Below are 19,412 nucleotides of genomic sequence, written 5' to 3' on the forward strand. Positions count from 1 at the left end.
CATTCAGAGTGCCCGCCTGGCCTCCAAATACATGTTTGAGTTTGCATCCCCTAACTTCATGCCAAAGATAAGGAGGATGGGAGAAGAAAAGAAGAAAAAGGCATCTCAAAAACCTTCTGAGTTTTGAGGGCATAATAGGGGCTTAAAGTTTCTTGTTTTAAAACTATGTTCCAGTTTTTGGGGCACCTGGGTGGCTCAGTCAGTTAAGTGTCTGACTTCAGTTCAGGTCATGATCTTGCGGTTCGTGAGTTCGAGCCCTGCGCTGGGCTGTCTGCTGTCAGCACGGAGCCCACTTCGGATCCCCTCTCCCCCTCCCCCCCTCCCCTGCTTGCACGCTCTCTCTCTCTCTCTCAAAAATAAATAAAACACATTAAAAAAAAAAAAAAAAACTTTTCCAGTATTGGAATCAGAAAATAAAACTTACAAAACTAAAAAATGAATAGGAAAAAGCAGGAAATAATAAAAAGACAGCTTTAGATCCTGAAGTGAGGTTAGGCTCACTGAAGAGCTAAGTGAACCCACTTGCTGCCAAACTCAAGGAGCAGGTAACATGAATTTGTGCCTCAGCAAAACTACATATTACTACCATTTTGAACCACCAATACCATTCTAAGAACACTAATCTGCACGTGCTAATGTCTGGATTATTATACAACATAACTGCATGGATTACCACACAATATGGGAAGTGACAGGATATAAGAAATAAGTGCAGGATTTATACCTAGATCAGACTTGAGGCAGTCAGTAAGGCAATGTTGACTCTAGGAGGTAATCCTCATATAAGAAATTATAATGCCAGGCAAAGAGGGAGATGGGCAGTCTAGCCAAAGGCAGACAATCTGAAGAAGTATAGCACAATGGGCACGGGGGGGGGGGGGGGGGGGGGATGGTAAGGCTAAAAAGGCTAAGAGGAGTTGGAATGCAAAAACTTGGTATGATAAAAAGTATGAATTTTATTGAGGATTTTGTTTTATTTTGAGGGGGGAGGGGCAGAGAAATAAGGAGAGAGAGAATTGCAAGCAGGCTCCACACTGGCTCGAACCCATGAACCGTGAGATCATGACCTGAGCCGAAATCAAGAGTCAGATGCTCAACTGACCGAGACACCCAGGTGCCCATCCAGAGGATTTTAAACTGGGGAGTGCTGGGGAGCCTGGGTGGCTCAGTTGGTTAAGTGTCCGACTTCAGCTCAGGTCATGGTCTCACGGTCCGTGAGTTCGAGCCCCACATTGGGCTCTGTGCTGACAGCTCAGAGCCTGGAGCCTGTTTCTGATTCTGTGTCTCCCTCTCTCTCTGACCCTCCCCCGTTCATGCTCTGTCTCTCTCTGTCTCAAAAATAAACACTTAAAGAAAAAAATTAAAAAAAAACAAACTGGAGAGTGCTATGATTAGACAAGAAAGTCAAAACAAGTACTCTTAGTAGCAATGTGACAAATGACCTGGAACAAGGAAGTAATGAGTAGACATCTAAGAAACCTGTAGCAGTCATCTATGTGAGTAAAAACCTGAGCTAAGGGACAAATGGGATAGAGGAAATTAGGCAAATTTGAGAAATGTTAAAGGTAAAACAGACAGGAACACATCATTAACCACATGAACATTATCATCCAAGTTTCTGGTCTGGGTTACTAGGTTGTGCCATTCATCAAAATAGAAAATATAAAAATAACACATTTAAAGGGAAGATGAGGGCAGTTCTGAGCCTGTTGGTGTCTGGGAAACAGCCCAAGAGAGACGACCAGTAGGTTGTTGGCTATCATCCAGTCTGTGCTGAGGACAAATTTTCTCCTAATTAGCAAGAAGCCGGAAGCTGAAGCCATGGGCCTAGGCATGTGCTTCCAGAAAGAATGTGTAGGATGAAACACAAGAGGGCTGAGGATGGAAATATTTGAGAAGTTCAAGAGTGATTAGAGAAGAGGGGCCTAAGGGAACTGAGGAGTGGCCATAGAGGTAGAGAAAAAAACAGGAGTGTGTCACAGAACTCCTGGAAAGATAGTTAGAGGAGTAAATGTACAGTTTATAACATTTACTCCTTTCTTTTCCCTCTCTCATCCTTTCTACATTTTCCCATTTCTTCCTTAATTGGGTAAATGACATTACAACTCTGGAAGAAAAAGACATGAACAAGATAAGGTATATCATACCCACAGTACTAAGTTTTGGTTAGGTTAGGATATGTGGTTTTTAAATGTTGGTAATTCAGATTCAGCTAATGAAAAGCACTGGAAGTCTTAAGAGAGTCTGCTTTACTAAATTTGTAAGTTTAATTTCTCAGTATTGCTCAAGTGCTTAAGGAGATTCTGCTTATTAAGGTGGTAACCCTGACCTATCAAAGACTGGCTGTACTTGACAGATTGAATGTATAAATGTATTTTAAACATCTAAGGAAATTTAATCCCCTAATAAAGGAATATGAAGGAATTTCATGTTAAGTTTGAATTACATTAATTAAAGAGCAAGTAAAAGTTATTGCTCTTATTTCTGTACAAAAATTACAATGCTTACGAGTACAATAACAAGACCAAAGGAAAACCAAGTTTTTCATTTGCCACTTAAATGAAATGAATATTAATTTAAACCCAAGTAATTTTAAGTAGTCCTTTCTGTGCACAAAAGCCCCACTCAGACGTTAAAAAAAACACACAGATAAGTGAGCTGCTCTGTTAACCACTACCTGCTCTCCAATAGCCTTTAAAGTAGAACCTTTGAAAACTAAATGCAACTGAGTAAGTATGAACTGTGTAAGCAATCTCTCCCACTAACACTGGAGAAACTACTGAACTCCACCTAACCCCCCAGCCAAAGGTAAGAACAGCACACCTCAATTTGCCTTAACACTCACCCCCTTGAGTAAACATAAAACGCCCACAGCCTCCTTCAATGTTAGCTGAAATGTCAAACTTAAGAAACACACTGTATGAGCATGTACTATTTATGGAAGGTTTTACAAGTTTCATAGTACCTGGGGATGCTTCTGAAGAGGGGAACTTGGAAGATGGGTGAGAATTACCTTTTATTGTGTATTTTTAATACTATGGGAATATTTTAACATGCACATGTACTAATTATTGAAATGCATACAAGATTTTAAATGAAGCAGAACTTAAAAATACACTGACTAAAAAACATAATACCATGTTTATTTTTTTTCATTTTTTTAATGTTTATTCTTATTTTTGAGAGAGAGAGAGAGAGAGTGAGCAGGGGAGGGGCAGAGAGAGAGGGAGACACAGAATCCGAAGCAGGCTCCAGGCTTCAAGCTTCCAGCACAGAGCCCGATGCCGGGCTCAAACTCACAAACTGCGAGATCATGACCTGAGCCGAAGTCGGACACTTAACCGACTGAGCCACCCAGGTGCCCCATGTATTTTTCTTGTTTTTTAAGAAACTGGAGCGCCTGGGTGGCTCAGTCGGTTAAGCGTCTGATGCTGATTTTGCCTCAGATCATGATCTCACAGTTTGTGGGATCGAGCCCCAAGTCAGGCTCCTTGTTAACACCACAGAGCCTGCTTGGAATTCTCTCTCTCCTCTCTCTCTGGCCCCCACCCCACTTGCTTGCGCACACTCTCTCTCTCTCTCTCTCTCTGCCAAAATAAATAAACATTTAACAACAACAACAACACTTTCTCAAACTTGCCTCCCCTCCACCATAGACAGCCGCTATCAAGAATCACTGCCTGAGAGGTTCACAACTGCTGCCAACAGCACTACTGCTAACTGGGTATGAACTACAAGAAGAAAAAGAAATCTTTTATGACTTCTACCAACGAGTAGCAAAACGCTGGGCCAGGCTAGCACCCCAGACTGGGTAAAGAGAGAAACACCAGCTGGAAGTCGCTGTGAATTTAGCCCGTTAACAAAGTAAGCGGGTTCAGTCGGGCAGTAAGGAGCACCAAAGAGCAGTGGTCTCACAGAGAAAGCAGGCAGAGGTACTGAATCGGGGACTGGCCTCACTCCCTGAGAGGTGAGTAAAGCATTCACATCACTGGAGACATGGAAAGGACCACCAGAAGAACAGAAGCATCCCTGTATAAGCTCTGCCACCCCTCCCCCAGTTCTTTTTAGAAGAACAGTCGAAAGTCCTGGAACTATTCCACATTGCTCTGGTAACAGTACTGCTGATACATCAATGGAAGACATTCTCTTTATTAACGGGTAGTATTAATGTATTTACGGCATTGTATTAAGCCACCGGCCAACCAACGTTTGAAAGCTAATTGCTGGTTAAGCTACTTACTTGTCAATCAATATTTGAGAACCACTTGCACAATTCATAGCAATGAGGTTTCAAATTCTTCCCACACACAGAAGCTCAGTTCACTGACAATCATCTCTTCTAAAAAGCCAGGGTTCTGGAACCCTACTAACATTTCTATTGCTTAAATCATACTTACCAGACATTTCCCATCCCCATCTCTATCCCCACTCGCCCTACCCCAAACCATTCCTGAATGCCATCACTCCTGGCTCTAACAACCATCAAATTAGTCTCTATACTCTGTCCAGTTCATTCTCCACAGTAATGACAAACCTTTCAACTATACACCAGCCTATCAACCAATATATACATCCCCAAAAAATGCTCACCTATAAATATGACAACAGTACTAATAAATGTGAATGCTACAAAACACTGATTTTCAAATGTAACAAAGTAATGATCACAATAATGGTTTCTATATGGGTAAGTATAAAAACTATTGCTATCATTAAAATATTAAGTTAATTTTAAAAATATTAGTGTGATCCATATAATCAAATATTTCTCCCTCTGCTTGAAAAACCTCATTCTAATACTTTATGACAGAGCAATCTAAAAGTTGGTCTCAAATCAATGCTTGGCTTTAATGGCTATCATAGCCGGAAAGAAATATGGGTCCAAAAGGAAAGAGCACTATGGCAATGCTTACTAAATCATGGCCATTTATTTTTCCAACCCCAACCATTATACAAACATTTTCCTTTAAATCTCGCTGGCAAATGTCCATCTTCCCTGATGCAATTACTTTTGAAAACTAATCAGAAGATGTTACATTTTTTATTCCTAACAAATGGATTTGCAATCCCACTAAAACTATTCACTTAAGGTATTTTCTTTTTTAACTTTTTACTATAGAAATGTTGAAACACACAAAAGAAGTGCAAACTCTAACTCTTTTATACATATATCCAGCTTCGATAACTATTAATATATGCTAAATCACCTATAAATGACCAAACACAATGAATTATTATTTTTTAAGTTTATTTATCTTGAGAGAGAGAGAGAGAGAGAGAGCGAGCACGCACATGCATACAAGCAGGGGAGGGGCAGGGAGAGAGAGGGAGAGACAGAATCCCAAACAGGTTCCACCCTGTCAGTGCAGAGCCCTATGCAGGGCTCGATCCCACAAACTGTGAGATCGTGACCTGAGCCAGACGCTCAACTGACTGAACCACCCAGGTGGCCCCACAATGAATTATTATTTTTTTAACTTTTAAAAAATGTTTTTATTTATTTTTGAGAGAGACAGAGTGTGAGTGGGGGAGGAGCAGAGAGAGAAAGAGACACAGAATCCGAAGCAGGCTCCAGGCTCTGAGCTGTCAGTATAGAGCCCAAGGCAGGGCTCGAACTCACAGAACTATGAGACCATGACCTGAGCCAAAGTGGGACACTGAACCGACTGGGCCATCCAGATGCCCCCACAATGAATTATTTTAAAACAAATTTGAGACATCGCATTATTTCATCCATAAATACTACAGTACTTATCTCTAAAAGAAAACAGTTGGGTTTTTTTTTTTTTTTTTTTTTTTTTTTGAGGTAGGGAGGGGGTAGAGAGAGAGAGGGAGGGAGAATCCCAAGCAGGCTCCACATCGTGGCTCGATCCCATGACTGAGATTATGACCTAAGCCTAAACCAAGAGTTGGATGCTTATCTGACTCAGCCACCCAGGCACCCCAGGAGTAGTCTTGCCTTTTAATGTAACTCCAATACTATTATAATACTTTAAAATAATTAAAATAATTTTTCAAAAATCATCGAATATACAGATGATATTCAAATTATTGCCAATGGTTTCATAAATATCTTTTTACAGCTGGTTTATATGAAACAGGATCTAAACAAGGTATACATATTACATTGAGTTAATGTCTCAAGTCTTTTCTAATCTGTAATAATTCTCCATTTTTTTTTTTTGCATTATTTGAAGTAACTGGGTTCGTCTGTAGAATTTCTCACATTATGATTTTCTAATTACATTCTATAAACTTGTGTTAAATCTAGAAATTTAATAAGTCAGATTTGATCTTATTTTGTTTGGGGGAGAATATTTCATGAATGGTGTTATATTTTTCCTACTGTACAACACTGGAGGAACATAAGGTTTAGTTGTATCCATTTTGGAGATAACATAATTAATCATAAGACTGTCAGTCTGATCTATTATAAACTTTCCTAATGGTTTTAACAACCACTGATGATCAATGTCTAGGTCCTTTATTTAACTAGATCATCTGGACATTTTTTAGAAATACATTTGGAGATTTTTATCAGGTAACAAATTATGTTTCCAAGTTTTTCATGTGTAGAGTTATGAGTTTTTATAGGTGCAACAAAATAACAATGACATCATGAATCATCAGAGAAATGCAAATAAAAACCACAATGAGATACTACTTCACACCCACTAAGATAGCTTAATCAAGAACGCAGAGGGGGCACTTGGCTTGCTCAGTCAGTGAGCCCCCAACTCTTGATCTCGGGGTTGTGAATTCCAGCCCTGCATTGGGTGTGGAGCCTACAAAAAAAAAAAAAAAAAATACAGAACAACAAGTGTTGTTGAGGATATGGAGAAACCAGAACCCTGGTACACTGCTGCGAGAACTGCAAAATGGCGCATCTGCTTTAGAAAACGGTTTTGGCAGCTCCTCTAAAAGTTAAAGAGTTATTACCATTTAACCCAGCAATTCCACTCCCGGGGCATATACTCAAGAGAAATTAAAACATATGTCTACGTGGAAACATGTTCACGACAGCATTATTCATAATAGGCAAAAAGTGGAAACAATCCAAGTGTTCACTAACTGATTAAGGGATAAACAAAATGTGGTGTATTCATATAATGGAACATTGTATCACTCAGTTACAAAAAGCAATGAAGTACAATACATGCCCAACATGGAGGAACCCCAAGAACATTAACTAGGTAAAAGCCACACATTGTACGATTCCATTTATATGCTATGTCCAGAACAGGCATATCCATAGACTCAGAAAGGTAACCTGACTGCCAGAGGCTGGGGGATGGGCTGAACGGGGAATGACACTAATGGGTGCATAATTTCTTCTTGGGATGACGAAAATGTTCTGAAATTAGATGGCGGTGATGACTGTACAACTCCAAGAATATACTGAAAACCTCTGAACTGTACATTTTAAAAGGGTGAATTTATGATATGTAAATTATATTTCAATAAAGCTTTTTTTTTTTTTTAATTACGAGGAAAAGACTACTCCAGAGCACATTTCTTTTAAGAGAAAAAGTGGTTACTTTTCATTCATTGTTAAGATAACACCTTTACTTGAAGAGACAGACTGAGGATATTGATTTTTCAAATAATATTTGCCAGGTAGCACACACAGAAAAAGTCAACAATTTTTTTTTGTAAGAGAAAAATGCATAACATCAACTCTACAAGATAGCCAACAAATGATAACCTGCCTCAATAGTCCATGAAGAGGCAGTGAATGAATTTCATCCTTTTATTCAGTCAAAGCAACTTTGTCGGTAGTTTACATTTAGACAATTATTCCACACAGCAGTGTCATTAAAGCAATCATTTACTATTATGTCTTCTCCAGTATAATCTTCCTCCAGTAGCTCACAAAAGATGTAATGGGGGGGGGGGGGTATTATTAAAAGAAAACCTAGCAAATACTAAGACATGATAGAAGCTTCTATACTTTTATAATTACATACAGCAAACCTCCCATACTGCAGAATTTGTCCTAATACTGTTCAAACCTTCAGCAACATTTTCTGTTCATCATACAAGAGTATTTGCTGAAAAAGGAATGCATTTTGGTTTCTTGACATATTGTTTTCCATACTTTTTTTTTAAAGCAAGCCTTTTGGTGGGTAGGGCACAACAGGAAGAACCTGTCAATGGTATGTGTCTTTTTGTCTTCCATAAGAACGAGAAACCTCAAAATATATACTTTAGTCACTAGGTTAATAAAGTTGTGTAAAGCATCTCACTGAATAGCCTATAACTTGAAACATCACTGGAAAAAGAAAAATGTAGAGTTTCTCTGTATGCTGTTTTCAGATGTCTTGGTACTAATGACAGGCTTATATTTCATTATTTCATATCTCAAGGTTCTACATACTCTTAAGACAAGATTCCCATCAATGACAGAGGATGTAAATCCATGTTTTAAATAGGCTTCTCTATACTTTCCAATATATTAAGGGCTGACTTATTTAACCTGATTTAGTAGCTCACCAAGAGTTTGTAATAGCTGACAAGGGTCAGCTATTTGTGCTTGCATTATTCATATTTTCTTCAGTCCCTGGTTTCTTTGCAGAAATTGCTTTAAGTCACTTGTCCATTTTGTGAGGGTTAGTTTAATAAAAACTAACATAAACTGTTATCAATGATGCAATATACTGAAAGCAAATGTATGGTTATGGATCTGCTTGCTCACAGCAGAACTCCCTTGAGGACACCCAAAGTTCTGCAGTTAAGACATTAACACTGACTTACAGACCCAAAAAAGATGCCAGTGACAATACCTAAACTTAATGCTTTATCATAAAAATGATAAAAAGCTCTAATTTTCTTCCAGCATCACAGTGAATCATCCTACCTACCCCACTTTGAAAACTACCGCTCCAGATTGCAGCTACAGTGAACTTTTTACAACTGCAAATCTGATTAGTTCACTCTCCTCCTTATAATCCTATAATGGCTTAGCTCTGCCTTCAGGATAAAGTCCAACACCCTTGCATGTCATATAGGGCCCTTCAACTCTGGCTCCTGCCTCTCTCTAGCCCAGGAGTTCTCAGCCCTGGCTGCATACTGGAATCACTTGGGGAGTTAAATAAATATACATTCTCAGGTCTCACCCTAGACCAACTAAATCAAAATACCTGGGGGTGGGGTATTTGCATCCCTGATTTTTTAAGTTCCTCGGGTGAATCTAAAGTGCAGCCAGTGTGAACTACCCCTCTTACTCACAAAGGCCTCAATTAGGCCTTGCTACTCTAAATGTGATCAAGCCACCCACAGCAGTATCTGCCTCACCAGGGAGCTGGTTAGTAATGCAGAATCCCAAGTCCCACCCTAGACCTACTGAATTAGGACTTGGCATTTTAACAAGGTCCCCCGATGGTTCATGTGAACATCCAAGTTAGAGAAGCAATGCCCTAAGTTACTAAACCCCTTCTCAGCTCAGGGCCTTTGTAAATTTTTAAGTACTGTCTAACATTGAATTTCTCTGGCATTAGCTCACAAATGTGAAAGGTCATACATCACATCCATGTTACTCTAGGATATCCCCAGTTCCTGACACAATGTCTAGTATTCTCAGTTAAACAGCATCTAGTCTTATGTTTCATACCTAAATTTCCACAGTATTTCTGACCTATTAACCATGTATTTCCTTAAAAACAAGTTGCCTTTAGGGGTGCCTGGGTGGCTCAGTCGGTTGAGCGTCTAACTTCAACTCAGGTCATGGTATCACGATTCGTGGGTTTAGGCCCCACATCAGGCTCGCCGCTGTCAGCACGGAGCCCCCTTCAGATCCTCTGTCCCCGTTTCTCTCTGCCCCTCCTCTGCTCATGTTCTCTCTCTCAAAAATAAACAAACACTGGGTGAAAAAAAAAGTTCTTTAAATACATAACTCTTGGATAGGATACATAACATAGCACTGTACTTATTTCCAAATCTAAATGAGCTACTGGTCTCTTTCCAGAGAAATGTAAATTAAACCTAATTCAAAGTGCCATTACGTTTTGGTTAAATTAATAAAATCAAATATTAGGTTTTGTTTGTAATACCATTGACTGGATTGTCAGGAAAAAGGGCCACATAAATTGCTGATAATGTTATAATGTAGTTCAACCTTTCCAGATAGCAATTTGGCACTGGAACCATAACCTGACTCAGTGAACCCATCTTAGGAGCAAGAGTCCAAGAAAATAATCCAAAAGAAGTATTTGAAGAAAGGTGCTGAAAAGTACCCTTTATGGGGCACCTGGCTGGCCTAATCAGCAGAGGATACGAGTCTTGATCTTGGGACTGTGAGTTTGAGCCCCATGATGGGTATAGAGATCACTTAAAAATAAAATCTTAACCAAAAAAAAATCTTAACCAAAATCATTTATAATAGCAAAAAGAATTAAATTACTGTTATCAATGCATAGAATACCATTCTGTGATTTAAATCAGATACATAAATGAGGGGCACCTGGGTAGCTCAGTCAGTTGAGCAACTGACGATTTCGGCTCAGGTCATGATCTCACAGTTAGGGAGACAGAGCCCCGTGTCAGGCTCTGAACTGAGCGTGGAGCCTGCTTAAGATTCTCTTTCTCGGGGCACCTGGGCGGCTCAGTCGGTTGGGCATCCGATTTCGGCTCAGGTCATGATCTCGCATTCCGTGAGTTCGAGCCCCACATCGGGCTCTGTGCTGACAGCTCAGAGCCTGGAGCCTGTTTCAGGTTCTGGGTCTCCCTCTCTCTCTGACCCTCCCCCGTTCATGCTCTGTCTCTCTCTGTCTCAAAAATAAATAAACGTAAAAAAAAAAAAAATTTTTTTTAAATAAAAAAAAAAGATTCTTTCTCTCTTCCTCTCCCTGCTTGTGCTCTCTCTCTCTAAAATTAAAAAAAAAAAAATTAATTAAAATTTAAAAATATTTATATATAAATTAGATACATAAATGAGTATAAAATATTTGATGCTCTTCAAAAATACAAAAATCATATTCCATGTATACAGACTTAAAAAAAGCTATGCCTGTATACTGACACAAATAGATGTGAATTTAAATGTACAAGAGCCTGCCTGGCTTAGTCGGTAGAGCATGCAACTCTCATCTCAAGGGCTGAGTTTAAGCCTCACATTGGGTGTGGAGCCTACTTAAAAATAAACAAAGAAATAAATAAAGTAAATATAGTTTGGGTGGGGGGATGGGTTAAACAGGCGACGAGGATTAAGGAGTGCACTTGTGATCAGCACCAAGTGATGTATGGAGTTGGTGAATCAATATATTGTACACGTCCCATGATCTCATGGTTCTTGGGTTCGAGCCCTATGTTGGGCTCTGTGCTGACAGCTCAGAGCCTGGAGTCTGCTTCAGATCCCTGTCTCTCTGTTCCTCCCCTGCTCACACTCAGTCTCTCTCTCTCTCTCTCTCTCTCTCAAAAATAAATAAAAGATTAAAAAGAATTATAAATGTATGTATATTTTGCACACCTGCAACTAATATAACACTGTATGTTAACTGGAATTAAGGTAAAAATTTAAAAAAATAAAACAAATACAATTTTACATTTAAAATTTTACAATTTAATAAATTCTCTTTTCTATAGAGAGTATATATACATAATTTTGGTAAACTCTATACCCAACATAGGGCTTGAACATCTCGGGCTTGAACCCTGAGAACAAGCGTCACATGCTCTAATGACTGAGCCAGCCATCCTTACAGAGAATATATCAAAACAAACTTTAATGTTGGGTTATTTACGGGTTTGCTGTTCAAGTTTATTAAGTTTGTGTTATATAGTGCTATTTTTGTTGTACTCAGTCTCACTAAAAACATATTTCTTCAGCTTTGGTATTTGGGAACATTTATTAGTTATTGCACTGGAAGTAAAAAGACAAGATTCTGTATTTGGCCAGCTTCCTCCTTATAACTCAAATTCAAACTTCACCTGCATCCCATTTTTTCCACATGAAGGTGGAGAAAAATAATGCAACAATGTTTACAAATCAATTCTGAGTGCCTCCAGTGAAAGGTGCTGGACCAATACAAATATCGGAACTGCTTAAAAAACAACCACCACCCATGCTGACAAATCACACAAGGCACTTATCCTCCTGAGCCTCAATGTCTCCCTCCATAAACCAAAAGAAATCAGTTAGAATCACATGGCGGGGGGGGGGGGGGGGGAGTAGGTGAAGGAAAAGTAGGCTTATGATATCTGAAAAAGCATCGCGTACACACGCTGATCAAGATCCACTGAGTCCCATTCACATTTTGGGAGGAGAATGACTGAGTTAGTACAACCCCCTTGAAGAGGTGGTGATTTGGCTATATGTCTGAAAATTTTAAATGCACATATACTCTTTGACCCAGTAATTCCACTTCTAGAAATACATGGTTCAGATCATTTTACACATAAGTTCCTAACAATGTACTATCTACAAAAACATTCACTGTAACACTGTAATAGAAAAACCTGGAAACTTAAATGTTGCTTAACACAAAGACTAGTTACAAACTATGCTGCAGCCATACAATGAAAAAACTTTAAAATGTCAACAGAAAGAATGAACAGCTTTATATCTACAAATATGGAATGATTTTCTAAATGTGCTAAGGAAAAAGGAAAAAGGAAAAAGGTGTGACTGGTATGTACCACGGGCGGAGGAACATGGACAGGTAGACATGTGTTTCTAAAGCAACAGTGTCTATGTAAGGCCACAGAAACTGGAAACTTCAGCCATCTCTGGAGGAAGCAGGGTAGGAGAGAGACTTATTTTCTTCTCTCTCCCTTTTTATACTGCTGGAGTTTTTTTCTCAGATGTATCGATCTTTTCCCAAACCTGAGGATTCTCTGTAGGCCTCCCTCTGAGTCTAAGAGGCTATCATTCTGCCCCAGTAGGGCTTGGTCATTGCCTCCTAAATTGCAGGGGCATCAGCATCTGGCCTCACACTGCCCCGAAGTGATCTTTTAGAGCCCAGTCAGCCCAGGTCCCTGACGGTCTTTAAAATCCCCCAGTGGCTCTCCACTGCCCAAACTCGAAAACAGCACAAACAGCCCTGCAAGCTCACCCTAATCTCATCTCCCACCCTTCTCCCCTCTACCCAACCCAGTTGTTTAACCTCTCCCTGCTCCCCAAGGATAGTGGATTCCTTCCACCTCCAAGCCCTCCTGCGCTGCTCCTTCTTTCCTACATCCTGTCTACAACACACAAACTCATATGCACCCTTCATGACCCAAACACCCCTCCCAGGAAAGCTTTCTTGGACCTCTCAGGGAAGGAATGCTGTCTATGCAGCGTGGCAGATGCTCTGGAACTAGACTGCCAAGATTCAAATCCTGACTCTTCCTCCATCTGCCCACTATATGGCCTCAGTTTGCACCCTTGTCAAACAGGAATAAGCCCCTACTTGGCTGTTGAAAGATTAAGTCATTCATAGGATGAATTTATTACAAAGTGTCTCACAAGGCAAATAAAATAACTATTATTATTATTATCACATTCTCATAGCACTTACGATGTATTTGTATTCACCCTACCTGTACTATGAGCCCCTAAAAGGTAAAGATTTTACTCCCTTGCTTTTATTTTGCATCCCAAGCACTTCACGTGGCAAACAGAAGGCACATGAATGCCTTTACTTAAATCAGAAGATTGGCTTTTCTGGTTCTGAATTTCATCCAGATGGTAAATAACTCGCTAAAAGGTACCCAGTGAACAGCCTCCTGGATCCCACACGCCCTAGAACGCACATCTGAGCCAGACCACTTGAGGCTCAGAGACCAGGGGGCTTTGAGGCTTTCAGAGACAGGCAGATTGGAGACCAGGAAGATGTGAGACCTGCCGGTTCCTGCTTACTGACTACTTACGGGGACTGGATGAAACGGACACGGGGAGACAGGCAACCAGGATCCTGAAAGTCCCGGGCGTGCCAGGGACTCCACGCAGGCAGGCCTTCAGGAAACACCCAGGAGAAGATGCTCTCAGGCAGTGGGGGTCTGGAGTACACAGAGACAAGACACCCAAGGGGGAAGAGACGGGATGGGACCCACAGGACAACGGAGAGGAAGAATCCTCCCAGCACGGCAGATGGAAAAAGGTACACAAGACACAGCTCCTGGCCTCAGGAAGCTTCCCGAAGGAGAAGACCTTTAAAGAAAGAGGTAGAGCTTGGCAGGGAAAGGCGGGGCGGAAAGAGGCTGGCACGAGCAAGGGCGTCCAAAGGCGTGAAGAGGCAGTCCAGCAGGGGTGAGGGCTGAATGGCTAGGGGTGAGGGAAGCTCGGAGTAAATATGAATGGCCAGCCTGTCCAGAGGCTTGTATGACCTGATGGGACATTCTGGGCTTCATTCATCCCGTGGGAAAAGGAGAGCGAGGAGTTTCTAAGTAAACAAGTGACAGCATCAGATCTGTGTTTTCTGAAGGAGTGGCCAGGCAGGAGGATGTTCGCCCATCTTCCACCCTCGCTCGGTTCTCTCCTCGCCCACCATCTTCTGGTTCTGGGGCTCTGCCGTCACAGCAAGCAGGCGGCAGGCGAAGACGCCTCCTGGGAGAGGGGACTGGTCCTGGAGCACGAATCCCTACCCCGGGAACAGGTTTCTGAAGGCATTTACCCTGCCTACGGAGGCTCTGAGCATTCCTCCTCTCGGTCCTACAAACATCACCACTGATCGAAAACACAAGCAGACAAACAACCCTCAGCTCTGCCATTGTCATTTTTATCTTCAGGACATACAATTAGGAACCAATTCTCCAAAAACCAAGGTTGGTTCTATTTACCAAAAGTAAAAAGGAAGGAGATCTGCGTTCCCAATTGGCTCATTGTGAATTCTGGGCAGCTCTGAGCCCCTATTTCCCTTCTTTAAGCAGCCTCAACAGTTGGGAGTGGGCGGAAAAGAGGGGGGCCTGGGACACGGGCCAGGGGGGTTTAAGGGAAAGAAAAGTTGGTCTCCGCAAGAGCAAATTTTCTCATGCCAGGAGCTCTCCTCTGTCTCCCCATTAAATGGCCCTGAGCAGATTCTGGTCTCACCGTTCCAAGTTGCTTCGTTCAGAATGAACTATGGCAGCGCCCTGGCCTGGCCCCAGGAGGACGCACGCGAAGTTCCCGGGCAGTCGAGAGGGGTCGGCGCCCTGTCCGGCACGTTTCCGGGGACCCCCCCCCCTCCCCGCGGACAGCGCAAGGACGCGGGGGTCCCACTAGAGCCGCCTGATGGCTGCCACCGGGAAAAGAGGGGCTGGGGCTCCGGCCCGCGACCCCTCCCACCCGCGCCTGGGAGCCGCCCCCCCTTGCGGAGCCCACCGGGGCGGCGGCGGCCGCGAGCACTCACCGAGTCCGGCGCTGGGCGGGACCGCTGGGGACGAGGACGGCGGCTCCGCCTCGGCTCCGCGGCGGCGTCTCGGCCCGCCACACGCCCTCAGGGCCGCCGCCCGGCCCGCGGCTCGGAGCTCCGCGGCGGCGGCGGCGGCCTCGCCTCCATGGCGAGGGGAAGCGGCTGAGGGGGCGACTGGGCGGGCGGCGGTGATGGCGGCCGCGGCCCGGGGTCCGAGCTGGCTAGCGCGCGCGCGTCTCTGTCAGCGCCGCACTCGCCGCAGCCTCGCTCCCGACCCGGCCTTGGCTGTAAGGCGCTTCTTCATTGGCGGTTCAGAGACGGGCGCTGATTGGCCCATACCGAAAGGGCGTCTCCGGCCCGCGCGGGCCCCGCCCCTGCGCGCCTCCGAGCGCTCGCTCGCTAGCTCGTGTAGGGCGCTGAGCCTGGGCTCACGGTCTCGCCCGCTCCTACGCCGCCGGGGAGGCTTGAGTGCGCCCCACCGCCGCTCAGACGTCGGGGAGGCCGGAGCCCGGGGGTACTGATGCCGGTGCACCAACGCCTTCCGCTTCTACAGCCCCAGCCCCCTGGACGTGGGCCTTCTTCCCAGCTTACAGATGCGGAAACTGAGGCCAAATGCAAGTTATACCAATGTTTAGCAACCAGGACGGCCTGGAACTCAAAAGCTGCCTTTCCACCCCGCTCTCCAAATGTGTTCCATTCTGACTTTTTACCCTCCCCCCAGTTGCCGCAAGGTGCTCAAAAGGACGTAGGCTCTCTCGGGGAGAGGAACCTGCGAAGCCCCTAGAACGGACCTGGCACCATAAGTGTCCTCTTACGCACCCTGTCACCTCACGCCATCCCCACCCAAACCCTAAGGAAATCTCTCCCGCTTTCTAGATGCGCGTACCGGGGCCTGGCTTGCCACCGAGTCGAGTAGAAAAAATACGACACACGGTGCTCTGCGGAGGGGATGTCGTTTGCGATACGCCACGGGGGAGGGGAGGCTCAAACCGCACAGAGGACCGGGATATGCGTTCCGCCCCTGGGGCTGGGGTCAGGGTTGCAGGCGTGGCCCTCCTCCCCAGGGCTCCCTGCCCCACGTGTGGTGTCCCAAAGCTACGCGTACGTCTGTCCGGCCGCAGTGGGTTCCCAGGCTACCGGACTTGGGCGTCCGCAGCTGAAGCCCCTTTACACGGGGCTGGTGTGTGGCGGGTGAGACGTTCTCCTGGTTGTGGCCCCCACACGAGGTCCCTCGAACGCTCCGATCCCCGATCAGGGCGAGTGGTTGGGCGTCTGCAGGCTGGAGACCTATTGCAGAGCGGTGTGCAAACGGAGATTGCTGGGGGGCCCTTAATCCCACAGCTGGAGTCCGCGCCTGCGGTGGGTGGCGCCCGAGGGGAAGTCTGGCCAGCGGCAACTCTCCGTGACAAGGGGTGCCTGGGGGTACATTTTGGCGCAAGAGTCCACGTCAGCTGCTATTTCCTCGGGGTTGGTGCCCCTATTACCTCCAGTCCCCACCACCGCCTGTTGTTGGGGCGCCAATTTAGGACTGTATATGCACGCTCCCTCCTCCACATTTGTGGAATAAGTGAGTGTATGCTGACCAGAGCCAAGGCCTGGGAATACGGGGTGCGGTGGGCCTCCTTCAGGCCGTCCCTTCCCAGGCAGGGAAGTTCCTTCTCTATGGAGAGTGGTGTCTCTTGCTCCCTCTCAGCAGGGCCTGCCCAGAGGGGTCACCAAACTGCCAAACCCTCTGCGCCTCTGCCCAGTGGACACTCTAGCCACATGCCCAGTTTCTGTGAGACCCCAGGGGCAGCCAATGGGGGCAAGTTCTTCCAAACATTTCCCAGAAAGTCCCAAGTCAGTCTGCCTGCACAGGGGAAAAGCCTGAACTGAAAGCATTTAGAAACCCTGGGGGGAAAAAAAAAAAAAAAAAAAAAAAAAGACTGTATGTGCAGGAGGCATGTGGGTGGCTAGGGTAGCAACAGTTCCTTAAGACCAGACCTCACCAGCTTAGTTTTGCCTTGTCTATATCTGACCTACTATTATCTCTTAGTATGCTTCTTTTGGCTGATTTGTTTCTTTACAATTTTACTTACATTACCATAAAATGTTTGACATGCTACTTACACTTTCTAACATATGTTAAAATAACTATTAAAATAAAAAGTGTCGGGGCACCTGGCTGGCTTAGTAGAGCATATAGCACTTGATCTTGGGGTTGGGAGTTTGAGCCCCACGTTGGGGGTAGAGTTTACTTAAGTAAAATTTAGAAAAAAAGTGTTTATCCTCAAGATCATCTGAAGGATACCCCCCTACACACACACACACACACACACACACACACACACACACACACACACAATGTGGTCACACTTGGGAAAATGCTGCTGGTTGGGTGTGAGAGTCACAGAGCCCTGGGGTTCAAGCCCTGGCATTGACTGAGTGACCTAAGTCTCCCTCTGCTACTCTTCCTGGAACGTCCCAGGCCTGGACTGAGAATTAAAAGCATGTACAGCTTGGCAAGTGACCCATTCTCAGGAAATGCAGTTCCTTCTCTCCACGAGACAGTGGCCCTGTGGTCAGCGCATTTGTGGTGTGCATGTAGGGGTGAGAGAACCTCAGACCAAGGAGAGGCAGGGTCTTGGACATCCCATCCTGAAGACCCTGGTTTGGTTCGGCTCGGTAATCACACAGACCCTGTTTCCAGTGGAGAGGACAGAGTTCCATCCTCATCTGCCCACCTATGGAGACCTGCCCAGCCTCCCCTTCCCATCTGAGGCCCAGGGGTTCCACACTTTTGCCCCATCACCACAGGACAAAGGGATGTCTTCCAAGAGGAGAGAATAAGACAGCAGGCCTGAGAGAGGAAGGCAGGCAGGTTTCCTGTACTCAGGCCCACCCACGTGGGAGGCCAAAGCCCTGCTCCCAGTCCTACTTTAGGCCCTGCCCGCCGGGGCCTACGCCTACACATGTAGGTGCATACACATATAGGTAGGCACTCGTCGTCCACCCCACAAGTGCCCCAAGGAGTCACAGGGTTCACGAGAAAAGGGCTGAAGAGCTGGAGAATTGGGGTAAAGGACTCCTATTTCATTAGGTAGATCACCTCCCCTCTCCGGGCCTTCTTTCTCCATCTAGCAAATGGAACAATGAATCATTCACTCGACAAATACTGAGGGCAAACCATGTGCTGGACACAGTAGGGAATAAAACAGAAAAGGTCTCTGCTCTCAGGAATTTAGATTGTGGATGGGGAGACAGACAATAAACAAACAAGTGAAAAAGAAAATTTCCTAAATGCTGTAATGAAAATAAAGCAAGGCAAAATGATAGAAAGTTGGAGTAAATGAGAGCCAAGTGCCTTTCCAGGCCACTGTTCTACCTCCAAGGGTCATTTGCTTGAGCTTTGTACCTAAAAAAGATTGCAGCCCCCTTATCTTGAGAAGGCCTCCACCCTCACTCCAGGGCTGTCATTGATATCCCAAACCAGAAGAAAGGTTTCCAAATTTTTTGCCCCCAGACCCAAAATCCTGGTCCTAGGCACAATCCTAGCCCCATTCATGACTGTAGACCCAGGGCAGCTGTGCAAATCTTTCAGAGTAGAAGGCTTTTTACATTAATTTTAATTGAGCAATCTAAGATTTTGGGGGGAAAATACCGTTTTAAAAATATCACTGTAAGTGTATGCATTTGTCAAAACTCTGCAAATGTACACTTAAGATCTGAGCATTATATATAAATTGTATCTAAAAAGAAAAAAATTGCAGATAATGAACTGTAGTTAATGAAATTCTGAAGTATTTAGACAGAAGTGTACCAAGGACTGCAACTTAGTTTGAAGTGCATCTTAAGATGGACAGAGGGATGGATAGATGGAGAAATGTATGATACAGTAAGTATAGTAAAATGCTAACGGCAGAATCCAGGTGGTGGGTACATAGATGTTCAATGCAAATTCTTTCAATTTAACTAGATGTTTGCAAGTTTTCATGATAAAATATTGGGGGAGGGAGGGAATCAGTGTTTAACGTTACAAAAAAGTACACAAAGCTGCCTTTAATTTTCCGACAGCTCTCCCCTGGGACAATTCTGGTGCTTCTCCACATGCATACACCCTGTTAT

General features: G+C 44.2%; 1 protein-coding gene across 3 annotated transcripts in view; it reads right to left on the minus strand.

Annotated features, from left to right (window-relative positions):
- The window catches only part of PTPRA (protein tyrosine phosphatase receptor type A), a 159,507-nt gene extending 143,912 nt beyond the window's left edge, over positions 1–15,595 (minus strand). For 2 of the 3 annotated variants that reach the window (XM_060613624.3, XM_060613616.3), the window contains exon 1: positions 15,306–15,594. The gene's annotated coding sequence lies outside the window, so the exon portion shown is untranslated. Of the gene's footprint in view, positions 1–15,305 lie in introns of all 3 variants that reach the window. The other variant, XM_060613629.3, reaches the window with a different exon arrangement.
- Positions 15,596–19,412: the final 3,817 nt, after the last annotated feature.

The sequence above is a fragment of the Panthera onca genome, chromosome A3, assembly GCF_046562875.1.
Source record: "Panthera onca isolate mPanOnc1 chromosome A3, mPanOnc1 haplotype 2, whole genome shotgun sequence".
NCBI lineage: Eukaryota > Metazoa > Chordata > Mammalia > Carnivora > Felidae > Panthera > Panthera onca.